At 37.6% G+C, this 24022-nt stretch overlaps 1 protein-coding gene and 1 long non-coding RNA gene across 24 annotated transcripts in view; one reads left to right on the forward strand and one right to left on the reverse strand.

Annotated features, from left to right (window-relative positions):
* The window catches only part of PDE4D (phosphodiesterase 4D), a 1385565-nt gene that overhangs the window by 306027 nt on the left and 1055516 nt on the right, over positions 1-24022 (reverse strand). The window lies entirely within an intron of this gene.
* The window catches only part of LOC144314130 (uncharacterized), a 68742-nt gene that overhangs the window by 24208 nt on the left and 20512 nt on the right, over positions 1-24022 (forward strand). The gene's annotated exons all lie outside the window — the stretch shown is intronic.

The raw sequence follows: 24022 nt of genomic DNA on the forward strand, positions 1-24022 counted from the left end.
CACAGGCAGACCTAGAGAAATGAGAAAGCACATCCCTAGACACTAATGCCAAGTTCAAGTGCTGTCTCACTGGAGTATTTCCAAGTCTACTTAGGGATTGAGACTACGGTCACTCAAGAAACACTCACTAGTCATGGCCTCAGTGCTATAGAACAGGCAGGTACCATCCTGTCAGTTGCCAAGCCATGCTGATAATTTGAGACCTGGTGGCTGGTGATACTCCCTCTTCACATACCAGCTGCTTCTACTAGGCCAGCACACATCTCAGCCAAAGGAGATATCTCTGGCACTTGTCTAGACATTGAGAGCACCTACTGGCTTGGTGGACAGCAACTGGCAGGAAGGGAGACCCCAGCCAAGGAGGGTTTTGAGAAGGCCCCATTCTGGCCCTTCAGAAGTAGCTGCATTCATAACACTCACTAGAGGAGGTGAACGGAGGCAGTGTACATGTGTTATCTGCCTTCTTCAGTCAATGGGAGGGAGGCCAGTTACTGATTTTTTTCAACTCTTTATCAAAATCAATTAACACATTGCTATGCTTAGATAGTCGCACCTGTACAGGGGACCACCAGGCTTCCTTTTCAATTAGGGAGATACATTTTAGGTCCATCGTACTCTATACATCTCTGCAGCATAATATGACACTGCAAATTACAGGACTGTTGGTCTAACAAAGGGTCACAGCCCCTTCAGGCAACAGAGTCAACTTACGCCTGACTTAACCTGTTTTTTTACAGTCATCAACAACTCAAGACTGAATCAAGCACAGGCAGACAATTTGTGGGAAGACACGATGTGAGGACATGGGGATATGGGTAGAGAAGGGCAGGGGATGTGCTGCTCACAGGAAATGAAAAGCTCTAAAGCCCAAAGCATTTCCTTTCATTTTTTTCCATGTAGTTCCCTTGAGGTTATGAAGCTGAGTATTCTCAGAGCTAGGAGCGGACTGGCTTATTATAAACTCTTTGTACCACCTTCTGATATTTCCAGACCCTCTGTGATGACGATTGACTCAGACTCAGTTATTCCTCAAATCAAAGCAGATGTGCATCTAAGGTGTCCAATGTTAGCATCTTGGAAGGCAGCAAGATTAAAGAGCATGTGGAATTTTGGTTGTCACTGATCTGCCTTTTTCCTTTAAAGATGGTTCTCCTGTTTATATAAAATAAGTCTGGAATAGTAGAGTTTTGACAAATAAGAAAGGGATGAATTTCTAAACTAATTAATGGCATATGCCTTGAGAAGGAATACGTAAGAAACATTTCAGTATAAGTCACAATTTCTTCGAGTCTGGGAGATACTGAAGGCATTTCAATAAATGTCACATGGTTTACTAACAAATCCAGTGCATTGTTTCAAACTGTCTTTTCTGTCAAATTAGAGGAAATTTTAGACTAAAAATAATACTAACAATAACAATACAGTAGTTAGTCACTACCGACTCTGTATAGTATCCACATTTTACAGATGAGGATATTGAGGTATAGTACAGTTGAGTAATGTGCTTACATCATGTAACTTCAGACACATAAACTGGCAAGGATATAAGACAATTTTTTGACATGCAGCCATGAATTGATTAAAATCACAAAATTCTCTGCATTTTCCTCCATTTTCAAAAGAAAAATCTGTTCCCTGATAGGCATTAACTTATAGAATATATGCAGTAGAATTAAACTGAAATTGTTTAACTGAAGTGTACCAAAGAAGTCATTAAAATAAGAAAAAGATTCTGAAAGAGGGGAATTCTCTTGTAGTCAATGAAGCAGAGCCAAAAATTACATTTCTAGATTGATTATAATCACAGAAAAAAGAAAATAGATAAATATTTTTAAAATGTCAACTATAATTATTGTGTACTTGTGTTAGAATGATTGGCAAAGATTTTTTTCACACTTCTTGCTCTATAGTTTCTGGATGTGTGTATGTTTGTAATTAACAAGAGCATGTTTTGGAAACAAAATATGTAAGCCTAGCCTCATTTTGCACAAAATGGCTGTAGATGTTATAATATTTTAGCTCAATCTACATGTAGATTAATTTTTATGATCTTTGATTACCAGTCATAAAGTTGAGGAATTCTTTTATTTTTAAGAAAACAGAAGAATATAGTCTTTATATTCATTTTGGGCAGTCGTTAGTTAAGACAACACACAGGAAAAAGAGAACAAGTCATTAACTATGAAGGGTATTTTATTTAAAACACAAAGTCCTGCTTTCAAAGTGCTTAGAATCTATTGAAAGACAAGTTAAACTCCATCGTGGAACTGATGTTCAGGATCCTTAGATTGCATGCTAATTTCAAATATGGGAGAATATATATACATTTTTTTTTCCAGAAGCCCTTCTTTCCCATTTAAAAAAAATATATCATTTTGCCAAGGGAAAATAAATGAAACGAAATGGTTTGGAGTTGACTCAAACTGTGACTATTTGAATTCTAATTTGGCTCTAAACTCAGAAAAGAAAGTCTGCCCTCCTGGTATAATACTTTTAAAGCAAATGGAATCCATCATGCATGAAAAACTAATCTCTGACCTTTAATGGTAATTTTACCAATTGAAAAGAGTTTCAAACACTCAGTTGTGGAAAGGAAACAGACATTTGCGCACAGTCTGTAGACTCCAGCTCAGCTGAGAGTAATTTTCCATTGATGAGGAGAAATCATGGAAAAGACACAGCTATGGCTGGCTTTAGGCTGGTCCTATAGAAATTTCAGCCACGATTCTGTTTTCTCTTTTGTGTGGGTAAAATATCAACCAAGTCTGCATAGAATAGATGTTACTAATGTTTTTAAGGTGATCTATACTTACAGTCTCTGATACAGTTTTTTCTGTTAGATTTACTGACTTACAGAGTTTATGTACTTGCAATACTTATACAAGCACAGTTAAAATTCTGCTGGGAAAGCAAAAAGTACTTTGTTTTGAAATTATTTTTACAAATGTTATAGAAAGGTTTTCAATTACTTTAAATTTTCCATATCAGATGGTTTCAAGATGTATTTTTCCAAATGCAGAGGTGGGAGGATATCTTCTAAACCCTGAGCCATTTCTGCAGGTATCAAGAGGGAGATCAAAGAGTAAAATAAAACAAAAATCTATCCTGCCCCCAGCCCCCAACACTTAAAAGCAATGAAATATCACCATCAAGGATTAGTGAAGAGCCACCTGGCCCCTACCCACAAATGCCAGGATAGTCCTGATGACATCCCCAGACACATCTTTCTGAATCTTTGTGGCCAATCTTGTGCTCTCATGCTTTAGAATTCCAAGTGCGAGAGAGAGAGAGAGAGAGAGAGAGAGAGAGAGAGAGAGAGAAGGCAAACTGACTTGTTAGGGGTGAAGTGTTGATAAGGCTAGAGAAATACTAACTAAGAAAAAAAAAAAGAAAGAAATACTAACTAAGCCTAAATGAATTAACACATGTAAAGCACTTAGAACAATTCTTGACATTTAGTCTAGAAACTGAGATGACTACACATAATATCAAAAAGGCATCTTTATTCTATTAAAATATAAACTTATCTGTGTTTCCAGACTTTATAGACACTCTATAAGGCATTATTTATGAGAAGGTTTTAAGCAAGGGGAAAGTAGGGTGAAATATTTTTAGTAATAACTTATTGAATTTTAACTTAAAAGCATTTACTTGTAATTATACTTATTTGATATAATTTGTTACCCATATTTTGTCTTCAGCAACCTGTAAAAAACCTTTGAGCTACTAACATTGTTAATGACTTATTTAAACTCCAATAACTATTGAGTTGTGATGAATCTAAGTTGTAAAGATTGAAAAAAAGTGATACAAGATTTGATTAAGAGTATATAATTTATTAATGATAAATAACAGTTTTCAAAACCACTAAAATCAGAGCTCATATTTTCCTTCCTGATCTCCCTCCCTTGCTTCATTTCCTCTTTCATTTCTAGTCATTCTGCTTCCTTCTCTTCCATACTTTTTGTTTATTCACTCTCCAAACAATCCACCAACCAATTGAGCAGCAATGATTCATTGGGTTTGTTAATTTTTTTATTATGACAAACCAACTAAGTAGTCTACTATTTTTTCAACTGATAAATTTATTTGTAGCAAATAGAATAATTTAAAGTTCTTTGATCTCCAAAGTCTGCTACTCTAAGGACTCACCCCAGCAGGAAAGTACTTAACTCAAGGATAGAACAGAGTTTCACAATGTTCATATTAAACTTGACCTGACTCTATCTGTACCTTGTTTGGTCCCCATTTATTATGTCTATTGTGCTTTCATACCCTCTTCTGACTTCTCTTCTACTCTTATTCCTCTATCCCATGGCACTCTCATAGGTTATCAAAGCACATCTGCTAGGTTACCTAGATTACATGTCCTATCCTGCTCCCTGGGAGAGCACTCCAGGAAACTGGCTTTGACTAAGACCTCCTCCTATGATAGGTACAGTGATGAATCCTCAGATGTATTGGCTGCCTGGACAAAATACTTCGGCTCAGAGCTGGAATCTGATTTTTCAAGCACGATCCCTTGAACAATTAATATTTAAGGGTCTCAGGAAGACTTAATTTGTGAAAGATTAAGCATGAATATATTTTTTAAATATGCCCTCTTGGTCATCTTCTTATTTTCATGTTTCCCCTGTTCTTTCGTCTCTCTCTATATAAGTCCTCCAACATGAAGAAGAGTCTGCAATGGAAAAATAATCAAAAAGCCAGAGCTTTGCTCTGAAATGTCTATGGGATGGAGAGAAGAGAAGAAATCACATATTACTGTCTCATTGGTATGAAAAGGAACCTCAGAAGAGAGCTATACCTGGAAAGAAACTACTTTTTTTCCCATTGTATGTGGTCTTTTTGAGTCACTGTTCATTGCTAGCAGCATAGAATGAATTGAGAAAGGTGCTCAGTGAAATTTGGGAAGTAGAGAGAAACAAGAAGTGAACTCCCCTGGCATATTTTATGACTATGTTACCAGTATCCATATTAAAAGATGATATTCTAAAAACAGGACACACACATAGAAGTTCTACTTAACTACCATGAGACTATTTGGGCTTGAGAATTCATGGATCAATTAATGCAATTGTAGTCACGTATCTTCAATGTAGAAACTAAAAAATGGCTAAAATCTCTTTCTTATGCAGCAGTTAAGGAGAGATTTAGAGATAGCATAGTTTGAGGAAGTCTGTCAAGTCTAACATATGCAACTGAGCTATGCCATGATGGGAAAATTATGTTATTTCCATAGGCCACATATTTTCTGAGAGATAATTAAAACACATTACTAATATAATAATCAGCACAAGGTCTAGCTTGGCTTTCAGAAATGTGCTAGATTTTTAGAAGTAGTCCAAAAACTACATATTAAGGAAAATAATGAAATCATTGTTTTAGTTCTTTTCACTCACATGTGGTGTTGTGGAGGAAGTAACATTAGCCTCTAACTAGTCCTAGAGGAATAGACTGATACTGTTGCCTGAAACTAAGCAAAACTAATCATTACCATGAGATACTCGTGAAGTATCTGGTTCTGATTCTGACCAATAATTAATCAGCTCAATGAGCAGTTATGTGTTCCTGTCATCCCTTTGGAAGGCATTAGTATAGGGCAAAAAAGGGAGGTCACTCAAATTTGGTTCCTCTCCTGATTATTGTCTAAGAAGCCAAATGGATACTCCCTAGTTGAGAACCCTGGTGTTTCAGGAACTGTGGGGCATATGGGTCAAATCCCATGACATCTCAAGTTTCTATCTATCTTTGTGTCACAGATTAGATTATTATTCAGCAAATTATTTTCCAGCCAATTATCTATTGCCTTCCCTGCTCTCCCCCTCTCCTGCCAACTCTGAATGATATCAAGCTTGGCCATATTACAAGTTCCAACCAACAGAATGTGGGCACAAGTGATACTGCTTATTTCAAATGGAGGCCTTACATGTTATAAAGTATTTCTACTTGTCACCCTGGGAGTTCTCTGAGAAGAACAGACCCTGGGAGACTCTTGATTCAAGAAGGAGAAACACAAAAAACAAACATGAAGATAGCCTGCAGCCTGAAGCAGCGTCACCCCAGCCCACAAGCAGACCCATGAGCAAGACACAAATGCTTTATTGTTACATGCTACTGATATTTTACGGCTGGTTGTTATGTAGCATTACTGTATCTATAGCTAACTAACACACCTTGCGATAAAGATCATTACAGGTAATACATATAATTTTTTTTTGTTGGTATCCCGGGTGTTGTGACCAATACAAACTGCATTTTATTGTACCCATTTGAACTTGCCCTAGCAACCCAGTGAATTGCCATGCCTCATGGAGAGTGCAGTGTTTCTATCCCTCTACAATTCCCATTTGTCTAATTTCAGATTCTCCCATTCTTTTACCACTTGGGAAGAAGCATTTCTTTTTCTAAACCATATCTGTCTCTTGTTTTACTTAGCACCTCCATCAACAAATTATATAGTACCTCTAGCATGGTCTACATCACTTACTGGTGAACACATCCCTTAGCACTCGAAAGTACCCTAAGAACAGGAATATCTTTCTTGAATTTCAGACAGAATAGGCTTCCTAGATGCCATGTCAAAAATCTGAGTGATTACAGATCTCCACTCCTCTCATCTCCTATTAACCAAGTCTTGTTTAGTCAGAACTCCTAAATATCAATTAATTCTATCTGCCTCTCTACAGCTCCATCACCATTTTTACCCTGGGATTATTGTAATTGATTCTCATCTCTCCCTACCTCCACTCTTAATCATATATAAGCAATATCCTACAGCAGCCAAAGAGATTTTTCTTTTCTTTTCTTTTCTTTTTTTTTTTTGAGTGCAAATCTGATTATGTCATTTGCTACTTAAAATCTTTCACTGGCTCCTCACCATAGTAAAATGAAGTATATATTTCTATATGACTTATTACACCTTTTATTACTTAGCTAAGTATGCTTCTCTAGTCTGATTTCTTATTGATGTTACCCCTCCTGTATGTTATATGTTAAGCAAACTGAATTTTCTGCATCTCATAAACCCACTACGTTCTCTCTTATCCCCAGTCACTTGCACGTGATATTCTGATATCCTCTTTTTCCTCTCATCACCATTGTCTTGGTTATCTTCTTGTCCTTTATATCTTAGGTCAGTAATTTCCTTAGAAGATCACTGACTCTCCTTTGCTCCCATAAGCCTAGCTAGGTGCCTTTCTTGTGTGTTTCTATTGCATCCTGGACTTAGATGATTCCCCTAGCACTTATTATCCTGATTTCTGATTACCTTGGGGCTGATTCTACAGGGGGTCTCATCAAGAGCCATTTCTCCTTCCAACTAGACCCTTAATACAAAATTCAAATATCCACACATCACTGCACTTACTTATAAAGAAGGTGAGTCTCAGTTCCAGAACCCATGAGGGAAATCCGACTGTACTAACTAATCATGAAGGTACCATTTCTGTGGTGAGGACATGGGATACAATTCTGAACAATGAGATGTTGAAGAGAAGTCAGACATAGGAAGTCTGTTTAAGAAATATGTGTTTCCATCTTAAAAGACTTAAAGAATATCCTTTCTTTTCTTTCTTTCTTTTTTTTTTTTTAACCTCTCATAGTTATCTGAATTTGATAGCTACAGCTGTGACAGACACTTAAGATCATGGAAGAATAAGCCAAAAAAATAAAAAAATAAATTACTAGTACTTGAGGATGGCAAAAACTAATGGTGGACAGGACTCAGGCCTTTGATAATGTCATTGAATTACTTACAGTGACTTGAGCTTCCCATTTGAGGGTTGCTTATATTTTAAGCCAGTTGAGTTACAGTTTTCTGTTACAGGTACAAAGATTCTAACTAACACATTGTCAATCTTCCTCACTGTACTGGTACTAATAACAATTCATTCTTGTATATAGGAGCTGTAAAAGAACTAAGAATTACAAAAAAAATCTTGGAAGGCTTCATGACCTGATGACAACTGAAAAGGAAGACATTATTAATGTGGTACCATGTAGAGAATCAGAGTGTTTGAGGAAAAGGCTATAAAAGTCTACTGATTTATCCCCTGGGCCAGAAAATAAAATGAAACTGTGACAGTCCTTTAAAAAGCTGAGTATGGGGAATCCCTGGGTGGCGCGGCGGTTTAGCACCTGCCTTTGGCCCAGGGCATGATCCTGGAGACCCGGGATCGAATCCCACATCGGGCTCCCGGTGCATGGAGCCTGCTTCTCCCTCTGCCTATGTCTCTGCCTCTCTCTCTCTCTCTCTGTGACTATCATAAATAAATAAATTAAAAAAAAAAGCTGAGTATGAAATGATCACAGGAATCATATTGTAGCAAATCCAGAAGCCTTGAGAAATGTCACCTGGCAAGAAAGTGGCTACTAAAATATTAAAGTTGCAGCATGCATTCTGTTTTCATTAGGTAATACTTTTTCTAGGACATTCATCAGCTCCTCTCCCATGATGCTGTAGACACTGACATAGGTGTAATCTCTAAAACACATCATGATGATGAAAAGAGTATCCTCCTAAATAGATGTCTGTTCTTGGGAAATTCATATAATTTGCCTGGGTCTCCCCTGCTTCATCTCTTAAAACAAAAGGGCTATATGAGATAATTCTTTTTTTTTTTTTTTTAATTTTTATTTATTTATGATAGTCACAGAGAGAGAGAGAGAGGCGCAGAGACACAGGCAGAGGGAGAAGCAGGCTCCATGCACCAGGAGCCCGACGTGGGACTCGATCCCGGGTCTCCAGGATCGCGCCCTGGGCCAAAGGCAGGCGCCAAACCGCTGCGCCACCCAGGGATCCCGTATATGAGATAATTCTTAAATTCCTTTCTGATTTTCATAATTTCCTGAATAGATAACACAGTGGGGGTGGGGGGATACAGTTCATGGGATAGCCCACTTCAGTTTAACAAGTATTTCTGGAGCATTGATCATGTGTCAGGTCCTATAATAAGGTAATTTTACATCTAAACATTTCCTACTAGGGGGATCCCTGGGTGGCTCAGTGGTTTGGCGCCTGCCTTTGGCCCAGGGTGCGATCCTGGAATCCTGGGATGGGCCTGCATGGAGCCTGCTTCTCCTCTGCCTGTGTCTCTGCCTCTCTCTCTCTCTCTGTGTCTATCATAAATAAATAAATAAATTTTTTAAAAAATAAACATTTCTTACTATATTTATCACTATTTTTCATTCTTGGTAACTCTTTGAGAAATATTTATGGAATGAATAAATACATTATTATGCTGCTCTTTCTTACATGTTAATACAGAAAGCAAAAATTACACACACACACACCGATACTCCAAGAAACTGGCTATAAATGAAATATCAAAACATTTTTTGAAAAACTGAGTTATGATTCTTAGCAGAAACTCAAGTGCTCATACAAGTGAATGGTTTCTGAACCCACAGCTAAAAATGCCTTGTTCCTTCTGAAAAATGGAAAATACATTTTGATTCCACATAAAGAGCACTTCAATTTTATCTGCCTTTGTCCTCTTTGACGCTTGCCCGGGTCAATAATTAGCACACAGCTTCTGGGACTGAGTGAAAGGAGATGATAAACAAGTACAAATGAGTTCCCTTAAAAAAGCAAAGCGAGCAAAGCAAGAGAGCACTTGAGACTTGTCCTGTCAAGGTGTACACATTAGCCAGCCAAGAGATGAAAATTAAGAAACCAGAACCAAGCTACATGCACTTACTTAACCTAGTCCGCAGTTAATATAATGTGTTTCACCTTCTACTTTAGTGAGAACTAAAATTATCTAAAATTACTCTAAATGTTTTTCAAAAGCATCGCCCGTTGTACTGGGATTCTTAAACTACTCATTTTTTTTCAAACTATAAGACAAAGAAATGGGGGAACAGTATGACATTCTGGAAAAAGTTCTGTAGATCAAGAGCCAGGAAATCTGATTTCTGGTCTTAGAATTCCTACATACTTGGATGAGAAACTGAACAAACTGTTTAATCTTTCTGATGTTTCTTCATTTGCAAAATAAGGATAAAGCCCTATTCATTCTAAAGACTAATGAGGGGATCAGATGAGATAATTGTAAGGAGAAACCCTTAACATACATACATGCTCTACAAATGTAAACTACTTTATGTATGATCATCAGAGAACTCTCTTATGAGCTAAAATCTGGCAATATTACATGAGGTCCTAGATACAAAGGGAAAGACAAAGAAAAAAACATAAATAACAAAACACATTACACCTATTCTTAGAAATGACACAATAATCATAAAACAGTATTAAAAAGCATGTGGTACAGCAGTTAACTGTGTAGACTCTGGAGACAGACCAGTAAGATCTGAGGTCTGACTCTGCCATTTACCAACTGTGTGATTTGGAACATACCACTTCATCTCTCTATTCTTTACTTTTCACATCTGTAAAATGGGGGTAAAAAGTAGAACCTACCTCGCATGTTTATTGTTAAGAATAAAGTACCTATATATGTAAAACATTAGAATGGTGTTGGCATATGGGTCTTACACACGTGTAGCTGCTATTTAGGGATTCATTCTACGAGGCTTTAAACACTGGGCTAACCTAGTTACCATTTGTCTCACATTGTTTGAAAAATAGTATAGATTTCCCACATGCACATCAGATGATGGAAGTCTCACAAGGGCATGGTGTAGAACAAAGGAAAGCAACTTCAATATTTACTTCACAAATTGACAGCCTAGATGAGCTACACTTTCTTGATGCTTGCCGTAGATGGTAAAACAAAGCTATCTCATGAAGGACCTTGGAAAGAAACAAAGAAAGGAAGGAAGGAAGGAAGGAAGGAAGGAAGGAAGGAAGGAAGGAAGGAAGGAGAAAAGAAGGAAAAGAAAAGAAAAGAAAAGAAAAGAAAAGAAAAGAAAAGAAAAGAAAAGAAAAGAAAAGAAAAGAAAAAAAGAAAGAAAAAGAAAGAAAGAAAGACAAAGAAAGAAAGAAAGAAAGAAAGAAAGAAAGAAAGAAAGAAAGAAAAAGAAAGAAAGAAAGAAAGAAGGAAGGAAGGAAGGAAGGAAGGAAGGAAGGAAAGAAAGAAAGAAAGAAAGAAAGAAAGAAAGAAAGAAAGAAAGAAAGAAAGAAAGAAAAAGAAAGAAAGAAAAAGAAAGAAAGAAAACTGCAGGTTTCTTTAGTTTTAGATTTTCCTCAGATACTGAAATAATGACTAAAAGTATTTTTTTATTTGCACTGTGATTTTAAAAATCACTTTCACATCCATTACCTCATTACTTGAGGGCTATTAAAGGTCAACAATGAAGTCACTTTTACCAGCACATAGCTCTTTGAGGAATCGAGTCAGTTGAATATTTGCACTTGAGAAAAAAAGGTGGGCTCTTTGCCAGACACTTTGTGGCGGCTCCCAAGCCTGAGCTTTTCACCTGAGCCAACTGGAGGCCTGGAAGGATCCAAAGGGGCAGCTCATCCGCTCAGCAGATCTTGCTGCCCTTGTACTGTGGCCGGGCCACATTTTCCCCAGGCAGCTCTCTGTCAATAGGTGAATCATTGACTGTATCTTCCTCTAAAACAAGGCCATTTTGAATGCTGAGAAGAATGACTAGTCCGGGACTTCCTTTAGGATTTTCCCACTGGCTACACCCAGGGGCATCATTCCATTTGTTGGATTCAAAGGTGATTTTCCATGAGACTATACCTACTGGAAAGGAAAGTCTTGGGCTGTTTATCTAATTTGACAACTGTTATACCAGCATTGTTGATGCAGAGTCCCAAGATCAGACAAATATGGCTGAGTACCATGCCAAGGTTTTCATGGGGTCCTACCTCAAGAAACCTCCCCTAGAGAAAAGCATTGACATAAACCATCTTTTAAGGCCCCGGTTCAATCTAATCAGAATGCTTGCTTCATAAAGAAATTGTTCTAGAAATTACATTGCCTGATCAGGTTTCTCTCTTTTGTCTAAATACTTACTGAAATACTTAAATATGTCTTGACAATGAATTGTACTAAAGGCAGGTAATCTTTTATCATGAAACATAGTGTAATGTCTGAAGGTCCAAGATTTGGATTAACTATCATGGTAAGACTTTAGGTATTGAATGGATAAAATTGAGCATATCTGTATTCACCCAGGGACAAAACAAGATGGTTCTAAAGTTCTTTGATCATCTTGTGTTCTTTGATTCGGGTCCTTCCTCCTATGATTTGAACATAAACCTTTAAGGGTTAAACAAGAATATTAAAGAATATAAAACATCTAAAGGAAATTATACATTTTCTGCTTATTCAGAATCTTTCCCTCAATATCTACAGCCTTGCCTGAAACACAGTAATTATTACAAAATATTTATAAAATAAATAGCTCTCTCAGAAGTTTGGGTCATTGTAACCACACTAACATTTTTCTTTATCTACAGACACAATGGTGTTAAACACAGCAAGGGGAATTGATCAGTATTAAATAATAGCAAAAATGTTTTCATTTGCAGGAACATAATAACTAAATTGCACAAAGTCAAAAAGTAATCTACAAATTAATTACAGACCATTATTAAATGAGTCAAAACCATTCTATAAATAAATAATGCAGTACTTTGCTAAAGGTTGTTGCTATTATGTGTAAGCCCTGAGGATGAAAACTAGGAGTCCTATTTTTAATATGTTTGTCACATTAATTAATGAACAATATAAACAATTCATGTAAGCACGTCAGCTAAGCTTTACTCTTGGGAACCAGCAGGACATTTCAGTAATTCAAGAGAGGGAACACTCTCTTGACTCGGAAAGCTAATTCTAAATTCTTGATTTTCCCCAATGAGTAGGGTTTAAGCAAAATATGGCACAGAAATGAAATATATAATCAAAGCCAACTTTCCTTTAGTAGGGGAAATATGATCCTTTCGCTATTTTGAGATGATTTGGATGCTGTCTCCAAACTGGCCCCAGGCAACCTCTTCTGTGTGGTACTCATGGCACCTTCTCTTGCATCATTTTCTCTCTTGTAGAAGGAGGGGGAACATGCCTCCATGCTCTCCCATTCCCCACTAATGACAGTTCAAATCTGTTCTCGAGAAAGAATCTGATCTCACATATTCATACTTGTATGAAATCAAATCATCATTTTACCTTCCCATGAATATTTGCCTTTTTGGTCTTACCTCTGTGTAGAATGATCAAAACACAAAAACTTTAGGCTTTTTCTTTCTTCTTCAAAAGAAATTTTGAGCATTAGACATCAGAAAGATAAGGTCTCTTAGTTTATTTGTTTTTAAAATAATTTTGTCACTGAAATTATATATAAAGAAATTTAGTCCTATGGCTTCAGCTATTTAAAAGGAACTGTAGGGGGATCCCTGGGTGGCGCAGCGGTTTGGCGCCTGCCTTTGGCCCAGGGCGCGATCCTGGAGACCCGGGATCGAATCCCACGTCGGGCTCCCGGTGCATGGAGCCTGCTTCTCCCTCTGCCTATGTCTCTGCCTCTCTCTCTCTCTCTCTGTGACTATCATAAATAAATAAAAATTAAAAAAAAAATTAAAAAAAAAATTTATAAAAGGAACTGTAGGGACACTTGGGTGGCTCAGCAGTTGAGTGTCTGCCTTTGGCTTAGGGTGTGATCCTGGAGTCCTGGGATCGATTCCCCCATCGGGCCCCTGCATGGAGCCCCTCCTTCTCCCTCTGCTTCTTTCTCTGCCCCCCCACCCCCTTTGTGTCTCTCACGAATAAATTAATAAAAATCTTTAAAAAATTAAATAAAAAGAACTATAAGTTTCATTTTTTTTGGTGGTTCAGGCTCTGGCACTTTGTTTATATTCAATACTGGCTTACTTGGCTACCTCATCAGTTTCTTAATGTCTGACACACATTACTGACTTCTTGATGGATGTCTCTACCTTATCTAGCACCTTCTGAATGAAAACACAGCTGAAACTATATCCATCCTTTTCTTCCACCAAGCTGCCATCCTTTTGGACTTGCCCATTTCCCAGTCTTTACAGCTCAATCATGACTGACCTTTTACCTCCATGCCCCACTGCATTAGTTGTGAATTTCAAAGATGTTTTATCTATACAATATGTCCAGAAACTTCCTTCTTTCTAGTTCTACTTCCACGAACTTAATTTATCTCATTACTCTTTTTTTGTTGTTGTTGTTGTTTTTAACAAAAATAATATTTTCTCATTCTATTAGTTTGCTAGGGCCACTATAACAAATACTATAGACTCTGTGGCTTACATAACAGAAATTTATTTTCTCACAGTTCTGGAGATAGAAGGACAAGATGAAGGTGTAGGTAGACTGGTTTCTTCTAGAGGCCTCTCTCCTGGTCTTGCAGATAGTCATCTCCCTTTGTCTTTACAAAGTCTTTCTGTGTCTGCCTGTGTTCTAATCTCTTCTTATAAGGACACCAGTTATGCTGGGTTAGGGACCATGCATATGACCTCATTTTTAAAAATTTATTCATGTTTTTAAAGGCCCTATCTCCAAATATAGTCACATTCTGAGGTACTGGAGTTAGGACCTCAACATGAATTTAGGGAGAACACAATTCAATCCGTAACACTCATGTTTCCTATGGCACATGCTCTCATCCTAGAGTATTGTAGTTCCCCCTTATCCATGGGAGATATGTTACAAGACCCCTAGGTACTGAATCCTATATATACTATTTTTTTCTATACATGCATACCTATCATAACATTTAGTTTAAAAATCAGGCACAGTAAGAAATGAACAAAAATAATAATAAAATAGAAAAATTATATAACAATATACTTGGTATAATGCTTGTAAATAAAAATTATGTGAATGTAATCTTTATCTCTCTCTCAAAATATACATTTTTTAAGATTTTATTCATTTATTCATGAGACATGCAGAGAGAGAGAGAGAGAGAGAGGCAAAGACACAGGCAGAGGGAGAAATAGGGCCCATGCAAGGAGTCCGATGTCGGACTTGATCCCAGGACTCCAGGATCACACCCTCGGCCAAAGGCAGGCGCCAAACCACTGAGTCACCCAGGGATCCCCTCTCTCAAAATATCTTATTGTACTGTACTCACTTTCTTCCTCTTGTGATCACATGAGATGATAAAATGCCTAGGTCATGAGATGCAGCAATGACATAGGCATTGTTAGGCTACTAGTGACCTTATGATGATATGTCAGAAGCAGGATCATCTGCTTCTGGACTGTGGTTGACTGTGGTAATGGAAACCATGGCTTAGGGAGGACTACACTAATATTTTTTCCTAGAACCATTTTGATAGACTTTAGAAAAACTGTTCCACAGCCACAGACAAATCTTTAAACAAAGCACCACTCTGCAGAATCCAAGGCCTTTCTGCCTCATGTTAATTTCTCTATTTCCTCATTGAAGGCCTTCTACAATCCAAATTTCTGTTTTCAAGTTTTCTTTCCTATGACTGCATTAAAACACAGCTACTCTGAATTACTGACACACAGACCTCTATCTTACTTCTGTGGCTTCCACTTACATTTTTCCAAAAATGGTGTCATTCTGCAAGACTCTAATTGAATGCTAGTATTCTTTAGCATAACTTTCTCAATCTCTTATATACCCTTCCAAAGAATAATTGTTCCCAGTTCCTTGAGCCACAGCCCATCTGTTCAACCTCCTCCCATTTTATTTATCATTGTCTGCCAGTTTCCTCACTCCCCAAATCCTAACTACTCCTTTAACAGAAAACTTGTTGCATCATGGGTGCTGAATAAACACTTACTGAGTTTGATTAAAGCCAGCTTATTTGCCATCAATTGCTTTAGGGGTTTAAAATATACCAAACAATTATTATTTATTCTTGTGTTCATCCTATAGACATGGCAAAAGTCATGGCTTGATGATTAAGATTCACCAATGGTTATTTTGGGTGATTATTTTTCTCCTGAAAATAACAGATTTTTCACTTTAAACAATTACAGATTGTTAATTTTATATCTATACATTTATTTGTGCAAATTTATATGCTTTACCAAAATTTTTTGGTGTCATCTGTGAAAACTAGAAGAAATACTCTTATGATCAACATTATGGGTTAGAGAGCCTTAGGATCCATTACTGACTGGCTTACCCCAAAGTTTCAGAGGATTTGAGGTTAAGGCACTTTTTGATTATTTCTAGTTGATTTTCCATTGTATGTCATTCTTTCCAAGGTTTACTCTGCATTTGGCCTGAAGATTTTCATTCTTACCTATCTTCTTGTCTTTGAGAAAGCTTAACAAATTAACTTAAGGCTTTGAAAGCATGATCTGAATATAGAGCAAACGTGGCCACCTCTGATAGTCTTGTTCATATAGCCTTTTCCATTTCCCAATCATCCTTGCTGCACTTATTATAGAGACTAGAGAATAAATATTAACTTTCCAATTTCCTTCCCATTAGAGATGGCCATATGGTATGGTTCTGGCTAATGAGCTATAAGCTGAAATCTTTCAAGGGCTTTAAGGAAGGCTTTTGTGTTTCTAATAAATGGAATAGAAACAACTAGAGCTATCACTCCTCCTCAGTCCTCTCCCTTCTCCTTATCACCTCATGTAACACCAATGTGTTGTCTGTAGCTGCAGTAGCATCATGCAGTCGTGAAGGAAAAACCAAGAAAACCGCATAGACATTAGCCTTCTGTACTTGGTGCTAACATCATACAACAACTGAAATGCCTCCAGTGGCGACTTCATCAAGAAGTAACCCCTATCTGTTCAAGCCATTATAGGTCCAGGTATCTTGTTATTTACAGCCAAAAATATTTAAAACTATGGCAACAAAGTTGACAGTTCAAGTTTTTCCACAAAGAAAAACTCTTCCTTGGCCACAGAATGTGCTTCCTAGTCAAAATCCAGTTACAAACCCACAAATCCAGTTTGTTAGGTCAAAAGGAGGCAAGGGAAAGTGAGCTGGCTGTTTTCACATAAGTCGCTCACTACTAAGGGAATCTCTGTTATCCTCTTCCTTTTCCCTCAGGGATTTTTACTATATATATATATTTTTAACATATTTTAAGCAAGGAAAAAGTTAAAAATGAAATGGAAAGCAGGGATTTTTGTTATTCATTGATAGCCTTCACATAAGGATTATTATCACCTGCTTCTCATTAGTGAAGGAGGCACAGAATTGTATAGAATTTTGTTGTCTTTCTGTTTGCGCCTGTTCTGTTTTGTTTTTACATTCCCTGTGTAGAATACCTCATAATTGTGGGGGTGCCTGGGCGGCCCAGTCATTTAAGCATCTGACTCTTAACTTCAGCTCAGGTCTTGATCTCAGGGTCATGAGCTCAAGACCCATGTTGGGCTCCATTCTGGGCGTGGTGAGTACTTAAAAAAAAAAAGCCCTTCTAATTGTGATCCATAGCTGACAAGAATATCATTCATTTGTAAAAGGAATTCAGGAAGCTGAGCGTGCCTCTCTAGTGCTCATTATTAGAACAATTAAAATCAGCTGTTAGGATGCTGATTCAGGGTTCAGATTTTTTTTAATTTATGTGACCTGAGGCATTGTTCATTTTTATGGAGAAATTTAGGTTCCAGTTCTTTTTTTTTTTTTTTTTTTTAAAGATTTTATTTATTTATTCATGATAGTCACAGAGAGAGAGAGAGAGGCAGAGACACAGGCAGAGGGAGAAGCAGGCTCCATGCACCGGGAGCCCGACGTGGGATTCGATCCCGGGTCTCCAGGATCGCGCCCTGGGCCAAAGGCAGGCGCCAAACCGCTGCGCCACCCAGGGATCCCTAGGTTCCAGTTCTACCAAGTTCTAAAGAGTTCTAATTAAAGACTCCTTGGGGAGCATTTCCTTGATCTGCTGGATTCAAGATTTTTTACTAAATAACCTGTTAAGAGTATTTCTGGTGGGGATATTTATCTTTAATTTTAATACCTTAATTGTTTTTTACACACATCCTGAAACCCCAGGGCAGGAATCTCATGAAGAAACACAAAATGGTGTTTATAAGGTATTAGAAGGAAAACGATACATTATTGAAGGATGTATGCAAATTGTTAAACCTGCAGGTCTTGTGTATGCTGAACCAAAGCTAACAAATCATACTGTTGCTTATCTGAAGAATAGATACCCTCATATGTTTAATGCTAATTATAGGGCTCTCTTTTAAGGACTAAATTTACACATAAAGTGCACAGAATCATTATTATGTCTCTGAGTCGTTTCAAATTGAATAGTACCTTGTCTCCATAGGTCTGATAGCCTTGTAAGACCAACAGAAGCAGCTCAATGTGAGGGATTAGGGGAAACAAAGGGGAGGAACTGACCTGGAGAACTTTCCTTGAAGCTATCCCTTTATAGCTTCCCTTCCCTTCTCATTAATGAGGGTCCCTTCCCTTCTCATTAATGAGAAAGGAAGGGTCCATAGTGAGGACCCTTGCATAGTAAGGACTGGGTGCAAGGTATTTACATGATTGTGTTAGTTGTGAGCACACTGGGAAAATCAGTGCTTCCCATCAACTCCTTGGTACCACCATTGAGGTTTACCAGGAGAGGGAGGGGAGATGTCCTAACATGGGCATATGACATTAATGAGGGCCTCTCCTCACCTCTTCATTCTTTGAAATGAGATTCTTCTTATTACATTACATTGTATGCATATCATCTATGGAAGAAATAAACCAGTCACTCTTTAGTCAAAATAATGAAAATCATCTGACTCGTCCCACCTTTTCTTGAAATGTTGCTGGTACATGTTTTTTCCCCCTTTCTAAAACACTTGACTAGCTCCTATTCACCTTTCATTTCTCAGCTTTTGTATTATTTCGTCCCACAAGCTTTGATTTTCCACTCCCAAATTAATCGGTTCTCCTCTTTATAGTATCTTTTGGGCTTTGCTTTTTATTTCTCCTTCATCTGATTATGTACTTAATTTTGGTATGATGAGTAGTGTTTGTCTTCCCTACTCATTTGTCAGGCTTGCGAGAGCAGAAACCATGCCTGTTTTATTCACCAATGTTTTCTTAGAGCCCAACCCAGGCCAGGATAATATAATGTAAGTGCTCTATACATTTATCGGTAGTAAAGGGCTCAGATTGCCTTCCTGGGCTTAGAGCATGTGAATTAGCCCCGAATAACAGCAACAGTTAGGAGTCTTCAGACAGTAAAACACCCCTTTTGCAGAAGAGAAACCTGTGAAGTTTAGAAAGTGCCCAGACTCTGGAACAAAGGAGGAAGGTAAAGAATTGCATCTTTTTCATGGTCTTGCCCAGGGTCATGGTGATGGCTAATAATCTTTATTACTCAAGAAATATATACTTTTTGCCCTTATAAGGGGGAGAGGGGAGGTCAATGCTTAGTGACTATACATGGAGTTGAACCATATAACACACATTCATCATTTTTACCCAAAGATCATTGTAAAATAAAGACACAAGGAGAATACTAATGATGGCTTTTTTTTTTCTTTTTAAAGATTCTGTGGTACCATTATAAATGTCTCCCTCTTAGAGATAAAATAAGAATTGCTGTCTAGAATATACCTTTCTGTGTGAGCGGGGAAATGCCTGAAGGTAGAAACAGGAAAAGTTAGATGAGTAGCAGACTGCCGTGGTTTTATCATAAGCTTCCCATACCCTTGTTAATGAACAGATAGAAGCAGCCTTACAATCAATGCGATACTCACATAAATGATACAAATAGTTCAAAAGATTCCAATAATAAATTCCTAAGCCATCCCCTGCCATTTGGAACAAGTAGGGTTTGGGATTTTCCCCACCTCTATAATTCTGAGAAAATTGGTCTAGACTAGATGCGTATGACTCTATTAAGATGATTCCTATTCATAAAATGAGAATGCAGAATAAACCGGCTTCTGTAACAGTGACACCACTGGGAGGACAAATTGGCTCAAGAAGCAATAAAATAACTGGGGAGGCATCTTAAGGTAATCAATTTTGTTGTACCGCTTTTTGCTGTGACTCTGAAGAAAGCTAATTTAGTTTCTGAAAGTAGTGTCTTGCTGCCTGGAATTGGTACCCACAAGCTTCAAATACACCATGCCATGAACTTTAAGCTGCCCTTGAAAGAAGGGCAGGCTCAGCTCCCAGCCACCAGGGAAGGTATAATTTCACAAAGCCAGACAGCTGGGGAAAGTGATCCTCAGAGGGAAGTCTTGGAGGGAAGAAAAAAAAAACCTTACAATTCTTTTTGCCTCTCCATCAGTAACCTCAACGGAACTATATTTGGATTATTTCTCTTTATCCCTATTATTGTAGTTTTGGAAGCGTGTGTTTGGTGGTTGTTGTTAGAAGCAGGTATAGGTAATAAGAGTTGAATTGCAGAGCGAGGCACCCTAGGGTTCAAACCTTAGCTACCTAGCTACTTAGGAGCCATGACCTTGAGCAAGCGTCCTACCCACATGACTTCTGCTCTCGGAGCTGTTAACAAAAGTTACATGTGTAACAATAATGCCCACCTCTCGGAACTGTTGTGAGGTTGTCAAATTACCACTCAAAATACCCGGCACAAGGCCAGGCCTATAGAATGGACTTAATACATCGAAATCTCGTTCCTTTTTGTTCATTTTCTTGGCCTTTTCTCCTTCCTGTGTTTCTCCATCTCCAGCGTATCAGCCTTAGTAGTAGATGATTATCTGGCGTGGCCGCCAAGCCTGCTGCCCACAGAGAAGCTCTGTGTGCCTGACACAGGATGCAGCCCAATTAGGGATTTAGTCTGTTTACTCAATGCTCAGTACATGTCAGAATGCAAATGCTCCTGAGAGGAAAAAAAAGCACTAATTTGTGTCTAATGACTTATTTACACTTTTAAGTCTCCTTCATTTTTTACAATTTACTGTGAGCAGGTTCTGCTGAGGGGAATATAGGAAGAAGAAGGGCTCCAGCTTTGAGGACGTGGGGTGTGTGCAGGGGGCACGAGATGGGAAGGACTAAGGGAGAAGGGATGTCAAGAGCAGGCTGCCTGCATCAGGCTCTCTGTTAAACTTGCCCCCACCCCACCCCCGGCCCAATTCCTTGGTAAATCAAACATGCATGCTTTTTAAATTGTCTACTGTTAGTTTTCATGTTTTATGGTCAAAATATTAAGGTGTGATATTTGTGAATGGCAGTGTTTTGTTTTCACAGAGGATGTTTTACAAAGTCAACCAAAAACTAATCCTCAATCCTGCTTGTTCCAGTAATCTGGTCCATTACTGAAAGCTCTTCCTTAGAATTTTATTTCAGAGACTGGTACATTAACATTGTATTAGTTCCACAGGTAGCTCTATTAAAAATTAAAAACAATGTGGGGACAATAAATTGGATATATTTTAAATATATAGATCTAGAACAACAGGAATCTTATCTTTAAAGATTAGCAGCCTAAGTTGGAGTGGGACTCTAGAATGTCCTACATTGAGATATCACCCAGAAAGACACTATTAAAGTGAAATGTCTTCCCTTTTGTAAAAATAAAAGAGTACTAGTTGACAGTTATCTCCCAATTATTTTTAGATTAAGTTGCATTTATTTGAGGCAAGTACATCCATGACTAGATTCATTAAGGTTTACAGGTTTTAAGAGCCTCATTTCTCTTAAGGTGTAGCTAATCTTTATAACGTATTTGAAGTATGAAGAATCCATGAAGTATGAAGAATCCTTGAAGTATGAAGACATGCAGTCTATGTTAAGTTTTGTACTACTTATGCTATATATTTTCCTGATGTTTGCTGACTGTATTTAATACATTCCATAGAAATTATGTTAAACTTACATATTCAAGCAATACTGTTACTAAGGAAATTTTTTAAATTCTAAAATGGTGTTAAAAGTGTACTTCTACTCATCAAGAAAATTAACTTTAATATTCTGAAGAGTAAAGAGAAAAGCACGAATTTCATTTGTTCATAGATGTGAACTGAGCATGACTTCAAAAGTTATGGTGGACTACCATTATTTGAATAAAAAAGGAAATATAAGAGATTTAGGACCCTTAGAATTGAAGTCACTCTCTTCAAGTATAATCATAGACTTGGTGAGTAGTATCTTGAGATTAGCCAAAGTTAATTATTTTGTTTCTTAAACAGTATCTTGAAAAAAACATATCTCCTATATAAACTTTTCTCAATTCTGAATACGGAAGTGTTGGTTTGCCAAAAAAAAAGAGGTCATAGCCATTATTCATTCTCTATTCATTTTTATAATATAAAGAACATTTTAAAACAAGTTTCAGTTTTGCCAGAGTGGAACTTAGTAGCCAGGAGCCTATTGGCGTTTGCTATTATTATTAGTCCTTTTATATTCTCTTAATGGAACTAGTACTTTTAAAAGGAATTAGTACAAGTGAAGGACATTCATAAATCCCCCACTTTAATGGTGATGGTTGCAAACAGCAGTAGCAGAAGTAGTAAACATCTAATGTTTATGGGGTACTTACTATATGACAGGCACTATATTAAGCATTTTATACTACTACCTCACTAATTCCCACAGAAACCTTCTAAGTTGGGTACTACTATTATTTCCATTTACATGTGGGGACACTAATGCAGAGAGAGGGTTCACAGCTACTAAGTGAAGGAATCAACCAACCTGGTCTGACTCCAGAGACCAGGACTATGCCTCTCTAGGATGAACTCAGTAGGATACCCACACGATTCTACTAGAACAATCAAAATGATTTCATTAAGTCATTTTTTTTTCCAGCCTCCAAAGTGATTCTTAGGGAATTCTGAGAGGGCATGGAGATTTGCTTAGGATGATTTGCTTAAATCTAGGAATGGCATGAGAATCCTCCATCTTGTGGACTCTACTACCTACCACCTCCACTTCCGTCCTCATTCATGTTAACACAACACATTACCGTAAACTACTTTTCTTTGGTAGTGGGGAGGGATGTTATGAGGAAGAGATGTGGGAAATTTCACAGGTTAGAAATCAGGAGAACCACTGGTTTCATATATAATTTCATGTGAATGTTTAAGACAATCTCTCAAGGATTCTTTAAGGTTCCATAATCTATGATGCCCACCAGTAAATGTTGCATCGCTTGGTAAGACTTTATACTCCTATGTTATTTCACAAACAAATCTCATTTGACTCTCACAAAAAATCTGCAAGCTGACGAGGAAAGAGAAAAATAGTCTCACTTCACTCAAAGATAAGGTTTCAAGGCTTTATGGTGCAGTACAAACAGGACCCAAAGCTAGCATTTAGGTTCTCAATCCCAATCAGTCTTTCATGAGTGCAAAGGTGTTACATAATAGCCTATGGCTTGGTGAAAACAGTCTTCTCTGTGAACTACATTTTGCACAAGAAAACCAAGGGCTCAATAATCTCATACCCTTGTTTAGTGTATTTTAGGATTTGTTGAAGTGTCGAATCTAAAGGAGCTGGTTATCTCAAGAGAATGCCTGGCGAAGCAAGGTTGGAAGAATGCATGTCATTAGCTCTTGAAACCTGTTACCACTGAGTTCATGTTCCTAAATTATTTCTTTCTGGGAGGAAGCTGGAGGGGCAGGTTTTGAACCCAAGATAATCCAAATCAGGTAGAGAGGACAGGAGTGTGATTAGGATACTAATCAGGAACTCCAAGGTAAGTATGCAGCTTCTGAGGTCCTAGAGCAGACATGCCTCTGAGAAATGCTCAATTTCCAAATATAGAATAGCTAAGTAAGAAGGTTTTGCTTCTCGCTTGAACTCAATTTCTCAATGCCGTAGGAACTCTTGACGACAGTCTGTTATCATGATCCTTGATGGCATTTTTAGCACAATAATGGAAAAGAGTAATAAAATAAAAAAAATAATGTAAACTAGGGAATAGATTATGAAACTTTAGTCCATTAGGTAACCAGTATCAACTGTGTGTGTGTGGCCATTACATTTCTGCTGGCAGTGATGTATTTGTTGTTGTCAGTGCTTCTCCAAATCCCAAGTTCTTACTTAGAAGTGTAGTTTTATTAGAAGCAAACCTTACTCTACATCTACTGTAAACAGACTCCTAGACAGTGATGAGTCTAAATATAGCTTTCTTTGAATCTCTCTGGATTACACACCCCAGGTATAAGAAGAAATGCATCCACGTATATTTTTAAATCCAAGGTTTGATTCTC

The sequence above is a fragment of the Canis aureus genome, chromosome 5 (genome assembly GCF_053574225.1).
Source record: "Canis aureus isolate CA01 chromosome 5, VMU_Caureus_v.1.0, whole genome shotgun sequence".
NCBI classification, from domain to species: Eukaryota; Metazoa; Chordata; class Mammalia; order Carnivora; family Canidae; genus Canis; species Canis aureus.